This window comes from Strix uralensis, chromosome 5, assembly GCF_047716275.1.
Source record: "Strix uralensis isolate ZFMK-TIS-50842 chromosome 5, bStrUra1, whole genome shotgun sequence".
Classification (NCBI taxonomy): domain Eukaryota; kingdom Metazoa; phylum Chordata; class Aves; order Strigiformes; family Strigidae; genus Strix; species Strix uralensis.
In genome coordinates, this window is record NC_133976.1 from 40,418,425 (window position 1) to 40,436,961 (window position 18,537).

At 38.3% G+C, this 18,537-nt stretch overlaps 1 long non-coding RNA gene across 2 annotated transcripts; it reads right to left on the reverse strand.

The window, feature by feature from the left end:
• Positions 1–5,243: 5,243 nt before the first annotated feature.
• On the reverse strand, positions 5,244–14,598 carry LOC141944260 (uncharacterized). Of its 2 annotated transcripts, none has more exons than XR_012629209.1 (5): positions 14,440–14,598; positions 12,845–12,973; positions 9,442–9,717; positions 9,209–9,296; positions 5,244–8,778 (listed from the first exon to the last, which is right to left on the reverse strand). It is a non-coding gene; the product is annotated as an uncharacterized LOC141944260 (long non-coding RNA). The 2 variants fall into 2 exon arrangements; XR_012629208.1 differs by having other exon boundaries at positions 12,833–12,973.
• Positions 14,599–18,537: the final 3,939 nt, after the last annotated feature.

Sequence of the window (18,537 nt, forward strand, 5' to 3'; positions counted from 1 at the left end):
TGTCGTGGGGTCCTCCCTGGGCTGCATGTGGATCTCTGCTGCACTGTGGACCTCTGTGGGCTGCAGGGGCACAGCCTGTCCCACCATGGTCTGCACCACAGGCTGCAGGGGAATCTCTGCTCTGGCACCTGGAGCACCTTCTCCCCTTCCTTCTTCACTGACCTTGGTGTCTGCAGAGTTTTGCTCTCACACATTCTCAGTCTCTCTGCTGCTGTTGTTCCCCTGGTAGTTTTTTTCCCACTTCTTTAAATACGTTACCACAAAGGCACTACCCCCATCGCTGATGGGCTCAGCCTTGGCCAGTGGCGGGTCCCTCTTGGAGCTGGTTGGCATTGGCTCTGTCAGACATGGGAAGCTTCTAGCAGCTTCTCACAAGAAGCCACCCCTGTAGCTCCTCCACTACTAAAACCTTGCTGTGCAAACCCAATACATATTCTTAAGTAACTAGCAAGTGTTCCCCCTGAAAAATCAGTACAGGATCTTTTGTCTGTAACATTTTTTTTTTTCCTTTTGTAGAGGTAAATGAGCATGATAGAGATGGCACTACCTCTGGTTTTGAAAAGGCTTGGGCATCTTTTCTACTGTTTCCAGACACTGTGTTACAGTAAACTCTGCTATAGAGAATCAAACATCCTGCATCCTCTCTCCCATAAAAAATAATATTATCAGTGCTTTGAGAACAAAACACTCATTTCTTCATATCTGAAAGAACTGATGATTGGCTTTTACCATGGCTTGGTAAAGATTTAGAACTGAAACAGTTTCAACATTTAATACGCAGGCTCACATTTTTCATTAAGAAAAATAACTGTTAAAACATGGCATATTTAGTTTATTATATATACACATAGGTTGAGGAACAGTTTGTACCAGTGGTGTCCACGCAGATCCAAATTTTTCTGGCTACCTAACTGTTTTGGTTTATTGATTGAGTAGCCAATTTCCCTTTAAGCAGTAGCTGAAGAAGAATGTACTAGGCAATCTCAGTACAGTAGAACGTGCCATTTTCAGAGCTGTGCATTGAAAATGAGACCTGCGTGGGCCACAGTATATTACACATTTTAAGGTTGAAAGAACACTTTTCAGTAAAAAGTTCAAAAAATATCAATATAATTTTATGATACCTTATTACTCAAAGTGTTTGCTTGGCTGCTTCCTTTGACAATCATTAGTGGTAGATTTTTAAGGAAAAATATAATAAGGTTAGCACAAAGTGAGTCCTTCCATGTATATTCTCTTAGCTTCTGGCAGATTTATTCCATTTCCTGAGGAGGATTTTAACGTCCATTTGTGCATGCTGAAACAAAATTGGGAATGGAAGGAACAGTTTTGGTGATACTATGTTGTATGCAACTTTATTATCCTCACATTTTTCAGTTAAAATAACACTAATGTAGAGTAACACAGGTGGAATATTAAATAGGTTCTGCAAGAGCTGTGACTAACAAGAACAAGTCTGCTGCAACAGGCTTGAACAGAGCAAAAAAGAATGGAGTGGTACCTTTTGAATCCAACATTTTCATAGGAGCCTAAAGTATTTTTTGTTTACATTTTTAATAACATCCAATAAACAGCCTAGTATTCAACCTTACAGAAGCAATGATTCTGGCTCCACTGTTAGTGGCCATCAACATGCTAGACGAGTGATGTAATTTTTGTCTGTGGTTAGCATGTTTTTCCCCCCAGTTTTTCTTTCAACCTTTGTAATTTTTTTCCTCTCCTTTGTGCTCTCTGTAAAGATCATACAAGAGTCATAAGGTTCCCCTGTCAATGCTAAGGCAAGAAAATAGTCCTAACATCTGTCTGTTCTGAGCAGTTACTCTTGACAGAAACCAGGAGGAATATCTTCTGCTTTACACCTATTATGGTCTTTGTTTTCATTAGAAAATACTTTCTTCAGATGTTGAGAAAGCAATTGAGCCCTGTATTAGGCAGCAATTAAAGTCTGGAAAAAGTCCATGAGAATTAAGCAGTTTAGGATTTTGGCTTCAGAATAAATATGAAAAAACCCCACCTCCCTGCATTTGACAAGTAAACCTATAGCTTCCTTCTCTACATGCAACTGCATAGTTCTCAATTAATAGATAGGTTATGTTTGGACCTATGTGTCCAAACCTGCTGTTAAAAGAGGTGTTGATGCAAGCACCTGAGGTAGCATCTGTACACAGTAAATGTATAATATAGTGTTGACCTTCTAGTGCATATCATTTTCAAAGTTACTAGAACTGAAATAAGAGTCGGGCACCTAAGGACACAATTGCATTTGACCACGATTGCCTTGAAGAAAAAGAAAAACCCAAACACTACACTCCGCTTTATTTTTGGCAACCCTGCAAAGATGCGATTCCAGACAAATAGTTACAGTTTGTGCTTGCCAGGGGTGCTAACTTAAATGCTAGCTATTTATATTGCTGAGACTGCCTTTAGACTGTGGTTTCATCCTGAGTTATAATTGTGAAACACAGATGTATTTAAATTTGCTTTGCAAAGGAGGGGGGGGAAAAAAAAAAAATCCCTTAATGTGCTATAGGCATGGTTTGGTATCACTGAATTGCAGAGTCATTCGTCCAATTGCCTACACTGAAGCTTTAGCTCCACTTGAAGTAACCCTTTGGTAGGTAAAGATAAAACATGGTTTATCTCAGTTTATATGCTTACTGTGATCAATTTTACCAATGAGGAACGTTTACTTTGGGCATCAAACATGCAAAACTGGTAGTTACTGTCATTGCTGCTTCCACTGTGAAGACTTGGGGGTTTTAAGTATTTTAGCTAAGACACGTTAATAGTCACCACAGTAATTTCAGACACTGTTTACTCACTTGCTACCCAGTATTATTTATCGCTAGTCCTTTTTTTACCTAGCTCCATATCATATAGAACTAACTTCTTTCCTTTGCCTTTGGGTTTGGCACACTGCAGTTTACAGGTATACTGCAGTTGTATAAGGCTGTGCCCGGGAGGTTTTGCATCAAAGTGCCATTATCTGACAGGAGATGTGTAAATACACCTAATTCAAAGATGTACTTGAGAATTTTTGTGGTTAGCAGAGATGGGACTGGAGAGAACACTAAGTCACCCTGTTTCTTTTCTTTCTAGACAGATGCTGGTAATAACACCAACCTAAAGACACTTCTGCTGCTTATGCATTTAATCCATATTAAATACATCTATGTTTGCTTCTTACTGGGAATACCGATTTAAGAGCATTTCAGGTTGTTTTCAGACATGCGGTTCTTTTCCAAACACCAGGTGGCAGGTATGTCCAAAATATTCTCCAGTCTCAACAGCATTTTAATTGCTGGGATTTTGACAGATCTGTGATATCTTTGGTTGATCTCATTTGCTTTGAGACTTGATCATCTGATCAGACAACTTGTATTTGTTTTTGTAGAGATGACCAAATTATCTCTTGCATGTTATGAAACTGTTCAGCAGCCTTGTGAGCAAATTGAATGTGCTGTGCCAGGAAGCAAAAAAAAGTGTGAATGTTTGTTTGCAATTTTTGTTCATTTGGCAAGGGAAGCAGCTTTCAAAATACAAATCTCTGGGGTTGTTTTTAGTTTGTTTTTTTTTTTTCTTTTTCAGAACAAGATTATATGACAATATGAATGAACAAAACATAATTTAGGTACTCTACTGGACTGTTTGCACTCAATCGCAGGTGCAAAACAGCAGGCTTTTCCACAAGTAAAAGAAATTACTTTTTTAAACTTAATGTTGATAGGGTTAATAAGATTTTTTTTGACTACTTACTGCCTAATGAGTACTATGAATGACTATGAATTGGTGTCCAAGTATGCTGAAATTTTAATTTTCCTGAATACAGTAGGGAAGAACAGCTTAAGTTAAGTAAGGGGAAGAAGAGAGAATTAGGATGGTAAAAGAGAGTAGCAACAACGAGAAATTCTTGTTATATATGCATCCTGATATAATTAGTTGGGATTTATTTTAACATTCATTTATGTTACATTTATACTATTTCTGTTTTAAAATGTTTTAAGGTAGAACATGAAATCATAAAAGTTTCCAGTGAAACAGTCTTGCCTATGCAAATAGCTAATACACATCCAAAATTAAAATTTACATTTCAATTTTCATAGGAAAAACCTTGAATGTCTAGTGATCAGACCATTAAAAGAACTCATTAGAATTGGAATATGCAGTATTTCTCCTACTCCCTCCCTGATAATTACTACACTTTTTAAGGTGTTCATGTGTTAAATGAGCGGCTGGCACTTCTTATTCCCACAGTTGTGGAGAATGCTGTGCTTTAGCACAGAAACAAATTTCATGTGATCTACTGGCTTCTGCTTTGTGGATACTTTCACCTGAAGTGATCAATAGCCTTTTTCTTCTATGTCTAATTCTGCAATGTCTGGCAAATCTCACATTTCTTCACACTCTACAATTCAGCTTTATTTCAAATAGCAGATTTTATTTAACCTCTGATCTAGAATGTTATTAAAATGCATGGGGTTTTTTTAAACATGCTTCTAAGGTTCGCAGTGAAACATTCTGGTATCTTTATTCATAGGATCAAGAAACAAAACATATGGCTAAGAAAGGTCTTCACCTGCTAAATTAATCAGACAAAACTGCACCTCAGTGTAATGACTCTGAACAAAAGATTTGAAGCCATTTCACAGTTAAATCATAGTTTCTAAGCTTGCATCTTTAAGCACTAGCATGCTGGGTAAATACAGGTGTTAAGAGTTGGCAAAACCAACAAGGTTTATGTCTCTATGCATGTAACAAGGGTTGGACTCAAAATCTGGAGAATGAATAGTGCTGCAGCACTCTGCTGTTCCATGTGCTGTGTCTGTTGAATGTAGCAGGGCAAGCATGTGGCTCCTTTTTCCTATGTTTATTTAAGCAAGAATTAATCCGGCTCATTTTTGATTTAATCACTGTCCTGATTAGAGTGATAACTATGTCCCACCTAAAGCGCCATTCAGGTCCTAAACCACCTGAATTCTGAGCAGGTAATATGGAGAATGCTGACAAGTTAGGTTGGAGGAGCTTGCAGTTAACTTTTGGTGTTATTTCCTGGTTTCTGCATGGAAGTCTATGTAGTAGTTAAAGCATTTACTCCATAAGCTAAATATTCCTGAGGAAGACTGAATCTGCATCTCACAGTTTTAGAAGTTCTTAACCATGAGGTTATGAGAGTAATCTCCATCACTGCTATTCACAGTGAGCTCTGCAAGACTTCTCTAGGACTGGACAGGGAACAGGCGAAGGAAAACCATAGCCTTATTTAGCCATTAGGGCATTGGAGAAAACAAACTGAGCTTTTTTTTTCAAGCCGAATAAAGCCACCATCTCAGAAAAGGGTTAGATCCTTAGTAAATGAACATGTCTAAACTAGATGGAATTAATTTCCCATTACCTTCAGAAGTCACACACCTTTTTAGTGATTGTAGAAGAAATGTATATATTGGACAAATTGCAACTGATTTTTTTTCCTTCTTGCTACGGGTTAGGCACATTTGCCTGGTGAGGCAAGACGCAGAATAGGCACTTAAACTAGACAGACTGGACTCCACTACCCTCCTACATAGTGTTTGGAAATGATCAAAGCATGTGCTGCTTTGCAAAGCTTTGTGGTTGCTCTGAATCTTCCTTTTTTAGTCCTTATCAGCAACAGCCAGGAACTGCAGTGTTAGATGAACATGGGCATCACCCTGGATCATGACAGAATTATTGTGAGCAGTGTCAGAGAGCAAAACTGATTTGGTATGCACTCAACTGCCAGGCCTGCAAGTCAGCACGTGGCTGCTCCTCTTGGGTAGTAGTTTGTGCTCAAAGAGCACCTCATCGCTGATCAGTCTGCTAGTCCTGTTTCCTGCTAGATTCATTCTACAGTATTTAACAGTCATGAGTCTGCAATTTCAAATAGGTAAGGCAGTCTAGACGAATTTAAAATAAACTGTGTTTTGAGTTTTGCTTACTTTTTATTAAGAAACAAGAAATGAGTCCTAGTCCTTCTGCATTTGTTGAGAATAGAGAAGATACATTTCCAAGGCTGTGAATTCTTTCTAGTATTTTTTTTCCCTCAAGGATAAAAGGCAGAAACAAAGTCATTACTGTAAAGATGATTAATTTATATGAGTTTCAGTGTTACTTTCTTGGAACAGGCTGACACAGTACATATATTTTAAAATGAAAAAGCAGTAAAACTTTTCATGGTTTCATTGTTTGAAAAGTTAAATTTATTTAAAGTTTGTTCATAGTCTAATCTGACCCCATATGGTACTAAACACTTGCAAGTGCCCTGCCTCTGCATTTGGAGCTGGAAATGCTTAGTACTTCACTAAATAAATCTGACCTTCAATCCTTGTGAAGTCACCAGGTTTCAATCAGACCTCTGATGAATGAAGGCAATAAATCAGTAAATGAAGAAGCCACGTTTTCATAGTAGAAAGGCCACTTGAGAAAGGGGCCACTTTAATAATGTTTTATATTTCACGATAGTTAGACTTTACAGCAATCCTTTACAAGTATTAAGCTAAGGCTTTTGGAAGTCTGATAGATACCTACGCATAAATTTAAACAAACTGTTTTTCAATTTGTCACCTAGCTATTGCTGCTGTATGCCCTCTTGTTGACTTTGCAGTAAAATTATTTTCTTGTATTTTGTACATTTGCCCAAAGATTTGCCCTTTGTAAGTTCCATCTCTCTCCTCAGTTCTATGCTGCAGCTCCTTCACCACTCAACAAGTACTGAAGACAAATGATCTGTAAGACAAAATACAAAATATAATTTGTTTTTGCTGTTGCTGTTACTTCCAGAGATTTATCCGACACTGATGCTGTAGAGTGCTAGCTTCAGAGTCTTGCCTAAATCTAGAGGTAGTTTGTGTGACAATACATTTTGTAACCATCTAACAGCTATCCACACAGAAGCACGTTGAACTTTGTTAGCGACCATTATACCTGTGTCACCCCTCTGTGGCCTTGTGTAAAAATGCAACAAAAACCCAAATCCCTGTGGCTGAACCTTTATTGTAGTGTCCCTGATATAAAAAATAAAATTTGCTGATCTACAGTATTTTAATAATAATAACATTTTATAAACTGCATCTAATGCTAAATCATTGATGTGCTGTGCCAGAGACTTGTTATCATTACAGCTTTGGTTGGAATTTCTGTCTAAAAAAACCCCACCACCAAATAAATCAACTCAGTTACTTGGGTGCATTCTGATCGCTTTACTGCTCCGTAGTCATACCTGGTTTTTGAGTACTGACTGTGGTTTACTCCACTTGGACTAGAATTGCATCCAAACTAACTTCAGTAAAGACACTTTGTAATTGTGAAGCAGAACTGGGTTTGAAATAACATTCTCATGATCAAAGATTCTAAGAAGCTTTTGTAGTAATTGGAGAGTAACAACTATATAAAATGTGTTTGCTTCTCATATTCAAATTAAGCATAAAGATAAAATGCATGAGAGGCTTATTAAATGAACATACAGATACTGCATCTGATAAGATCAAAGCAATTGAGTGGGATTTTAATTTAGGCATTTGACTGACTTTGTCTAAAAAAAAAGTGGTTTTGAAGTAATGTTGGCCTTGTTCCATAATATCACTCAGTTGTGGGTTGCTCCACTGGGCTATTCCCTCCACTGCTGATATATTATTATTTATATCGTATCCTGAGAATACTGTACATGTAAAATGCACAGGCAGAGTTCCGGGCCTGAAGGCCTTCGATCTAAATGGGCAATATAGGATGGGTGGTATAAGAAATTGTAGTTCTTTACTTGAACTCTAAGCAATGTCTTTCAGCTCTAAAATTACACTCTTTATCCACTTTGAACTGAAGAAACATTCAGTACAGATCTCATCCTGTGGCAACACAACTCAGTCTGACTATAGTGGATAAGTGAAGCGACTGCTATCTATGGGTTTCACCATCTTTAACAAAATAAGCTTATTTTAAAAAACTGGTATTCCTGGAATGCTTGCATGAGAATTGCTCTTATGGTTTTAAAAAAGGAGAGATGGAAACAAAACTTGAGCCAAAATTTTCTGAAAATCTCCCATTTGTATCAAAAGGGCTTTGATTTGAGGGTTGGAGTGGGCATGTAGTTGTTTGGTACAGAACTAAGTAGCCTTGGGAAGAAAACTTAAGAACAAAAACCTTAAGCATCTTGCTTCATTACTTTGACAAAATAAGCCTGTACCCGCCAATTATGAATGCAGAACAAAAACCCCAAATACTTTAGGACTGCTTCATAGAGGTTTGCACTGACAAGTGGTCTTGAATGAGACCAGGATATGCAGCCTGCCCGGAGCTCTGACACAAAGAGCAATTATTTGAACATCTCAGGGAAGGCCAAGGGTATGACAGACAGAAAAGGAAAAAAGCCATCAAAGATCACCTATGGTCGGTCCACAGTTACCAGTTTGGTTCTGCTGTCATAATGAAGCTCTCTTTCACAAGGCGCCTGCAGCTTTCTCAGCAGTGGAATGAATTTCCCCAAGAGTCAGACTCATAAACTTCAACTTTTCTCACTTGAAGATCTATTTCTTTGGGATTCTTCAATATAAATACAAGCCATTTTAAAAAATGCTTCATTAAAGCAAAACCTGTTCTGTTGTCTTTCTCTCCTCCTGCTAAGAGGCAGTATGGAATAACAACACAATTGGGACAAATCTCTCTCTGTAGTAGTTAGCTGGTCCCATCTGAATCGAACTGCTTTGGGAAAAATTCCATGAGCAGGACTTCCTTGGTCTCCACCCTTCAGACTCTTCCCCATCCTTGTTTCTGTGTGAGAGAATAATATTGGTATATATTTTGATTCTGTCCCTGATTTGGCTTAAAATATGTGCTATTATATGTAATTGAAGGGAAATATAATTATTCCTGCTTAAAATAATTATTGCTTAAAATACCATTAAACTAACAAGTCTGCTTTTATTTCCATTGTTTCAAGCAATTATGTACTTTGCTTCTACCAGCTTTCTGTGTGAATTTAGGCAGTCCTAAAACTGAGAAATAATAAATTCTCTGCAAAATGAGGCACTGTAAAAGCAGCTTTATATTCCATTACCAATAATTCTGCTTTACCATACTTCATCTCTTCTTCTATGCCTCTTCTGAGGGAACATGCCCAAAATTATCTCAGACTTGTATTTTGGCTGTCTCAGCTCTAATTTTAAAAGTTGCTTTTTCAAGGACTAGAGTGGTTCCTCACCTTGGATGGCCTGTTACCCTCACTTAATGGTTTCTGCCCACATGGTAAGAAGGTTCTCACTTTCCTGAAGAAGTCCACTCCTTATATACTGGGGAGAAATAAAAAAATTCTGGCATTTATATTTTTCTTCTCTTAAAATGACATGCTATGATCAGTAGTTCAGCAGCAGCTTCATAAACTGAGCCTTTCCCCAAGCAGGGGTGAGACCCTTCAAGAGAGTGGGTAGGTAATACCTTTCACAGTCCTCTGATTTTCATCTGTCTGTATACATCAGAGTGCTCAGTCATCCATTCACGTCTGGATGTGATTTTGGAGTACGTGGGGCAAAAGCACATGAATGAAGGAGAGCAGAGCCTGCTGTACCAGTGTTCAGAGCTGCTGATCTTGCACTTCCTTTGACGACTGTTTTCACTAACAAATTATGATTAAGAGGCAGGAAAGAAGAGTAATCCTGCCAGTGTGAGCCTGGGTTTCCTCTGCAGATTTACTGCTGAGCAGGCAGAGTTGTTCTGGAAGACAGAGAGTGTGTTTCAATGTTTTTCAACATGACAATTTGACTTCTTCAGAGAAGCTTTTATTTCTTGTATAAAGTAATATAACCACCACAGAGAAACTGCACAAGGTCACTGTGGGTCCAATTTACTTCACTATTTACATCAAAGTTAATTTGAAGTAATGTATTTTATCTTTTCTACTCCAGATAGGAAAAACACCATTATATCTGATTTTGCTAAGTCAGATCTATCACTGCTAGGGGAAAAAAATCCATGTTGCAACTTTAAATGTTCCTTTAAACGTTCTTCCTGAGCACACCAAAAGGCAATTTTCTCAAAAAAGCCCAGGTACCTCTCTCATTGCACAGGGTACAATAACTTGTGTCTTAGAGAAAGGAGTTTCAGAAAGGCAGATACAGAACTCTGGTATGTAATGTAGATTAGAATTTGACATTAAAGACCATCTCTCAAAGACAATTCAGTCATTCTGCTAACCACAATGTCCCTTAGTTATGCAAATGACCAAGTAGAGCAGATTATCTGCCTATGCCAATGCTAACTATACATTTTTGTGAAGGTACCTGCTGCGTTTTTAAACAGGGTCCCCTCAGAGTTATTTTAACAATCTCCAAGCATGGAAAAAAAGTTTATTTAAATGTAGTCCTGGAACTTGGGATGATTAATCCATCCACTCATGCAAAGCACCGAAAAGATACTTTGAAGTTTTTATAAAAAACATTCTGTAAGTCATACTGTAAGCTGATGGCAAAATACATACCACTAACACCTGTTCTAGTAAAAGTTACATCAATTTGCCGGTTTTCTTTTCTCATTGTCTCAGATCTCATATGCTACACCAGACTTTCTGCTACTGCAGTGCTTTTCCTGACTGGAAACAGTAGCAGGACATATTCTTGTAAGGATGCAGGCCCCAAGGAAAAAGTAGTGTTATTTTAAACATTTTCTCCCTAGTAGTCACCATTCATAACTTACAATATATACTGTGGAAAGACTAAGAAAACCATTGATTGATTTAAATCTACCTTAATTTTTTACCAAAGGCAAAAACTCCACACACTGGTGCTTAATCATACTTTGCATCATGTACAAGCATGCAGTTTTCCATACAAATTCCATAAGGTGTTTAATCTGCTATTGCAAAAATACTTATTTGCATACAATCACACCCTGCTGTGGTTTTAAATGTTTTCTGAGAATACATTTTGAGCCTATTATCTTAACCTCACTGCCTTTCTACCCACATATAGACTACCAGACATGCAAACCCTTTAATTTTTATTCAGGCCTGACTGTAATTAAGTTGAAGTGCATTTGTTCTTTAAAACTATAGGACTCAGCTTATTCCATAAGTATTCTTGGTGAATACACTGTCGTTAAATTGCTGAGCTGTAGCAGGGTCTGCAGCTTACAAATAAAAGTTCTTATTACAGGAGAAAACAGTGATGGGCAGTTTTGGGTATTTTTGTAGTCTGTTCATGCCATACATACTAGCTGTTGAACAGAAGCAGCCAGTCACAAACAGCACTATCTTATCTTTCAAAAATCTTAATCCAAATACCAAGAAGTACTGACCCTAGTTAGAGAACTCAGGGTGAAGAACACCTTTTTACCAGCTTTCATGTTGGAGACAGGATTGATGCAAATGCAGAGAATACGCACTTACACAATCACATCGTTGTGACACAGCAGCACATGCTATGCTAGGTATACTCTTCCCCATCATTCAGTGTCTGACAAACTAATTATATATCATTTGTTTAAGGAAGACACTGGAAGTAAAAAACAAAACTGTAAGCATGGACAACAGTACCATTTACTGACTCCTGCTATAGCTGCACCCTGACGAACAACTCCTCTTCTTGATGTATTTTTACCAAGTATTTTAATGACTACTGTCAAGCCACTAGACAGAAAGTACCACAGCTGACTCTTGACTTCTTTATGGCAAGAGTCCAAAGTGTCTTATCCCCACTATGTTCTTGCACTGAGTTTTAATATATATTAGTTAACCCAGACCAAATATATTCCACTTTTGTCAATGAATATAGCATATAAAATAATGTATAGTTAGGGTACAAGCACATGGTAAGAACCTGTCTTAACAAGACTGAACCATGGAGGTTGTAATGGGCCTCAGGAGGCCACCTAGGACCACCTACTGCTCAAAGCAGGGCCAGTTAGATTGCTCAGGATGATGTCTAGTCAAGCTTTGAGTGTCTCCCAGGAAGGAGGTTGCACAACCTCTCTGGGCAACTTGTTCCAATATTTGACCACCTTCATTACATAAACAAACAAATAAATAAATATATAACTCTATCTCTATATCTAAGCAGAATTTACCATGTTTCAACATGTGTCCATTCCCTCTTGGTCTTTCACTACGCACCTCTGAGAAGAATCTGGCTTGGTCTTCCATGCAGACAATAGCAGTAAGATCTTCCCTTAGCCACCTCCTCAGGGCTGAACAGTATCAGTTCTCTTGGTCTTTTCACAATACACCATTTTTTCAGTCCCCTGACCATCTTGGTGTCTCTCTCCTGTGCTAGCTGCCAAATGGCCATACTGTATCAGACTACACAGGTATGCCTAATTTGCTTCTGAACTTAATGACCAGGACTAAACAGTCAGGAAGAGAGTATAAAGAACAGGTCAGGTATAGCACAAACCTTCTTGATATATATTCAGACTTTTCAATAAATCATTCATTAGGAAAAACCTGAGCCACAGGCCACTGTATTCCATTCCATTCACTAGCTGCCAGTGCACCGCTTCTCTTTTGAGTTTAGTCCCTTCTGGAAAGTAATGACAGTTTTAGCTGCTACATTTCTGGAAGCAGTGAGCTCCATACTTCAGTCCTGCAGCATTTGAGAAAAAGACTACCTTTTGGTTGTTTTAAAGCTGCTGTCCACTATTTCCCCACTTACTAGAAAAAGTGAATGCGAGCTCCCTACTTTCTCTCCAAAAGTCATCATTTTATATTATTCTATCACCTTCCCTCAGTCATCCAGGCATTGTCACTTTTGTCTTTTTCAAGCTGAAAAGTCCAAGTGTTGGTAGTCATGTTTTAAACAGAAACTACTCTCCATATTTTATTATTTTCTACCTTTACCTTCTTTCTGACCTGGGAAACCAGAGCTTCATACTGTTCTCTAGATGTGGCCGTACCGCTGATGTACACAAAGATGTCACAACGTTTTCTGCTCCATTCTGCCTTCATTTTCTAGTAATTCCTGGTATTCTTCTCTTGGAACTGCAAATGAAGTTTCCAAAGAATCACCTATAGAGACTCTAAGAGCTCCTTCATCAGCAATAACAGCATATGTAGAACTTAACACTGGGCACACATAATTAAGATCAGTTTTGCCTGTATGCATTACTTTACAGTTATCGAGACTAAATTTCAACTTCTAGTTGAACACCCATGCTGCTCAGCAGAATGAGATCCTTTGAAACTCCTCGCTGTCAGCTTCATACTCCGCTACTGCAAAGGATTTTGCATCAGCAGCAAACTGTGCTGCTTCCTTACTCACGCTCCTTCCAAAGACCATTTGTGAGTATGCTAACTAGTGCAGGTCCCAGCATGAAGCCCTGTGGGAGTCCAATCATAACTCTCCCGCAGTGTAAAAAACGACTATTTATTGCTACCCCATTAACTCTTCTCTTTCAGCTAGTTATAATTCACAGGACAGGTTTCCTTCCTAACCTATGACAGCTAATGCTCTTTAGCAGCACTGGTGAGGGACTGTGCCAAAAGCTCTTTTGAAATCACTACAATGAATCTATCACCCTGGTTTATCAGTTTGTTGATTTCGTCAAAGAACTTCATAATTATGACAAAGCTTCTCTATCTACAAAACCCCATGTTGATTTTTCCATAGCCTGACGTATTTGTCTGTACGCTGACGCCTCAGTCCAGCTCTCTGTCATTCATTTGCTTGCGATGTGAGACAAGTCTTGGTGACTACAGCGGTAAGAGGACTCAGATGCTGCAAATGAACGCTTATGATCCTCAAATCCAAAATGAATGTCTTCAAAATTCTCATCTAGTTGCTTTCCAGCTACGGAAGTGCTCACATTCCATTAATTCTTATTTCAGTGAGGTTCCCAAAACATCTCTGACCACTTTAGCATATACTTCCCAGCAAGCTAATTCTACTCCTAAAAGTTCAGCCCAGACAGTCACAACTAAATGACTTGAGTGGCTAGGATTAAGGAAGCTGGAATAACCCTATGGTGGTTATAGCACGCCCAGGTGAAAGAAAATATTAGTTTCTATGTTCACAGATGGAGGATGAAACCAAACCCAGGTCCCCCACAAGCCAAGTTTTCGGGGTTTAATCACTGAACTATAAGAAAAGGGCAGGATGATTTCTCCTGTCCATTAAATATTCACATCCTGTGTAAAGGGGCCCCCTTAGGCATCTAACATGAAAGAGTTTACTGAGGTGAACTCCAAGTGGAGTAAGCAGCTCCTTCCAACTCAGTTTTGACCATGTTGAGAGACACACTTATAAGTTTTGCAGCTGTACTTGCCTGCCTGCTCTGCCTCTGCATTGAAATACCTCCCATGTAGCTGTGTTGGCAAAACGGACTATTTGTCCACGTCCTGGTTATGAACTTGCAGTGTGGACCTAACTTAACATTCCTTAATTAGCACTGTAGCAACTGAGACAAAGGCGCATAGTCCATCTCCCAGTTTTCCAATAGCAGTCATACCTGCTCATGGGACACAACAGACAGAAGCCCCGGTCATGGTGACTTCAGTCACATAAATGTCATTGGCCTTTCACAGTGAAAAGTTTCACCAGTTTCTTGTTCAGAGTGGATCCCACATGATCCCGTTCCTCCACTTGCTTCCTCCATGTACCATATAGGAAACCTGGATAGAGAACAGGTTGCAATTGATTTCCCCTACCAGCAAGGTTCTTCAATGTTAACTGCCACAAATCTGAGCAGTGCAGTACCAAGGCCCTCTGTAGACCTAATCCCCACTCCCTTGTAAGTAAAATGAAACTATATTTCTTCTCTTGTAAAGGAAACACAGAAATAATTCCAGTAATGCTAATGAAGTATCACAATGACAAATGCCCTAAGAATACCTAAGTAGTTATTCACTGAACGAATAAATAAATAAGGCAATGGGCACTTGCTGCACGCAGAGATTTAAAATAACCAGCTATTTTCTTCTGTGAGAGGCATCTATTTTGTGTCCTGAATGAGGAAGTGGCAAAATAGAAAAATGGTGTCTCATAGGCTACTGAATTCTATCATACTTTGCACCCACAAGGGAGTCAAAACTACAGTTGCACAAGTTGCCTGATTTTTAGAAGTCTGACATTGTGACAATGCCCTTTGAACACTGTTTTGTACACAGTACATAGTCAAGTTCTAAAGCACAGTTCTGAAGCCCTGAAACTCTGAAATACAAAGGGGTGAAGTAAGGACATAGCAGCAATCTTCACTTGGAATTTCCTTGCTTTTGTCAGCTGAAGTCAAATCTTGAATGTTATTGCAACACACTGTAGCTTTTTTGCATGTAATTAGATTTACATCCCCCTTGGTTATCACAGGCTAGTTGGAAACAGACCTGTACATTCTACAATCAACACACTGATGCAAGTTACAGGAACTGCATGCAGCAGCCTTTGTCAGGGGAATGAAAACAGTTCAATTTCATTAAGCAGAACATTCATTTGTGAGGAGAACTGAATTAGTATATAAACTTGGGAGGCCCAAAAGGCAGCTTCACTTGCAATGATGTTTTTCAGGCTTTCAATCTTCAAATGGTAAGGGACCAAATATCTTGTATCTCAATGAGTAAAATGCATAGTATCTCAGACAACAAGCTCAGCCTAAAATGAGGTCAGGGAAAATACCTAAGTTTAAAGTTATGTTTTTGCAGCACATTGTGTTATCTTTGAAAGTCTACTGACCAACTGTCACAGTGACAAATATCCTAAGTACATTACTTAGAGCTCATGGATACTTTAACCATGTCAGTGATATAGTTGTAGAGAACAAGACAATTTATACAACCGAGGAAAACCAAATTACAATACAAATAGCCACCTGAGGAATTCCTGAATGATCAGGTCTGCTCCACTTTCCTGAATACCACAGAAATAAGAGCAGGTCTGTCATATTCCAGCATTCATTTGAGGAAATGTTTCACTGTGTGAATTAAAATGTCGAGCTGCAAGACACCTTTATTTACTATTGGATTTGAACTTTTTTTTTTTTCACTTTGAAATGATGACAACTTAACTAATGACAGTACTCAATGAAGTAGTGAACTACTGGTTTAAATTGTTGGCTCAGTCTTGTACTTCCTTCTGAAAAAAGAGAAGACTATTAACTTTACTGGGGAGGTGTTCTTTCTTAAGACGTGCAGGATCAGGCTGTAAGTGGCTGCTGTATAGCCCTTACTGTATGCAAGGGCTTTGTTCAGTTGTGAAAACAAAAACTTCTTGATTTCATATACAAAGGGTCATTCTACTTTGTATGCCACACATGAGGGGAGGCAGAATGTGACATGACTGGCCTTACTCTGTTCAGCTAGCACACTAACTCTCTTCGTAAATCTGTTTTCCAGCTTCTGAAATGTTGTTATAGACTGAATGTGTGTTTTTTTAAGAAAAGAAGTTTTTGTTACAGTGTCAAATGGATTTTGCAACAGGAGGGTCAGAATAAAATTACACTCTAGGCAGCTTCTTACAGCAGAGAAAGAGAGTGAGCTTCTGTACTACATCTCAACCAGAAACATGCTTTCGCTGCTGAGTCATAAACCCTGAAAGACAGTGCTTATAATAGAGCCCTCACCTATAGCTGGGTTAGGTCGTGCCTATAGCAATATCAAAGGCCTTCTTTATTACAATACAAAGTGATTGCAAAGTTCTATGATTTGTCATGAGGCTGTTCCTATGGTTTTATTTTTAAGAGAAACTGTTTACTCTCCTATGTTTACTTCAGGAGTAGAATTTGTAGTTGAAACACTAAGGATCTGAATCAGTATTCATCTCAAAAAGTACATCCAGGCTTCATGCTGGGATATACATATCTCATACTGATCAGAAAACACTTCTCGGATGAGAAGACAAACTATACACAAAATGAGATAGGTTGCAAAGTTCTTGGGAAGAAGAAATGTGGCTCCTTCAGTTTATACCCTTGAGGTGTTTCTTGAATCTCTGAACAACATATGAAAGGAAACTGCAGAAACATAATACAGAATTCAGCATTCTATTCCCCAAGAGTCCCGTCTCTGTCAGGCCCACACATTAAGAAAGAATATAAGATAAGTAAGGGAGCACTTTCTTAATCAGATAAATCTGCTGTTAAAATCTGTGACTGGACTGCTCTCTTGCTTACAGAATTGAATACTGCCTAAATCAACATAGGTGACAGGCAAAAGCACTTGGCCTGCAGAGTCCAAATTTCATGATAAAACCAACCAGAAAATGTTGATACCATCTTGAAAGAATCCAGGAACTGGAACAAGAAGGACTTATGAACCGACACTGAAATACTTCAGGGCAGTGAAATGAGAATTTCTGGAAATACAAGCTACAGTATATCTGATACAGTTCAATTTCATTTCCTTTTCAAAGACTAAGAATCTTTCAAAAATATTTATATGACCTTCTAATTTTTAAATAAAAAGGTGTTAACCTGAAAATTTTCATTTGAGGTAAAAGTTTCATTATTAATAAAGGAGTTAATTCCAAATAGTACTAAAATTTAACACCTTTAAAGTGAACATTTAATTGGGTAAACCAGTTATGAATCAGAGAACGATGAAATGTATGATTACTTTTGTTGCCTCAGAAAAGCCATGCATTTAGCACACCCAGTAGCCACTGTGTAAGACCATATAAGAAATGTCCAAGCAAACAAATTGAAATGTTTAGCTACCAAAATAGTAATTTTATAAATTTTAGCTATGGGCTAACCACTTATGGAAAAGCTTTAAAGGTGGCACCATCTAATTTTTAAAGAGAATATGAGCTATAGTGAAACAACAGAGGTCTCTGACTTCAAAGCTGATCTAAAGAAAGTTTAGGAAGATCTAACAGAACTGAAGATGCCATCAAAAGACTTAAAGCAATGTAAATTCATAATTTGCAGAAGTCTGCAAGCAGCTACAGTCTTCAAAAGACTAGTAATAGATACAGCATCTGGACAGAGGTGGAATAATGTCAGTTTGGGATGACAAAAATTATTGTAGATATGACCAGCAACCAACATGTCATGGATCCAAAACATCTATAAAGTGAGAAAGAGAAGGAACAATAATGTGACCAGTTAGAAATTCTCAGCAGCAATGAGACACAGCAAGGTCTTAAGAAGCCAGAAAACGACCTGGAGAAAGATATGTAACAGCCACAGTGCACTGCAAGGTTCCAGATTCTAAATACAGAATTGGTCTGTCAGTAAATCTATGTGAGCTGTGTAAGATAACACTCAGGTACATGGTGAAGATGACCAATTTCACAGGTGAACAAAACCAGCACTTTACCTCTGATGAAGACATTGAACTTGACTGTTGAAGAAACACTATGCTATCCAAATTTAATACAAACCCTGACATACAGTTTCAATGCAGTCATTCACATGAGCTGATGAAGGCATGGTGCGAGCTAGAGGGAGTAGAAAAATAAATGATCCAGCAGAAGAGACATGTGGAGACTTTGTTCCTTGCTCATTCAGACGCTGCTTAGAAGGCTATGGAAAATTGCAAGGTACAAATACTTAGTTGGATGTGGACTCACAGATTGAGATCAAAAGCTGAAGCCAAGCAGACTTGAAGGCAAGTCT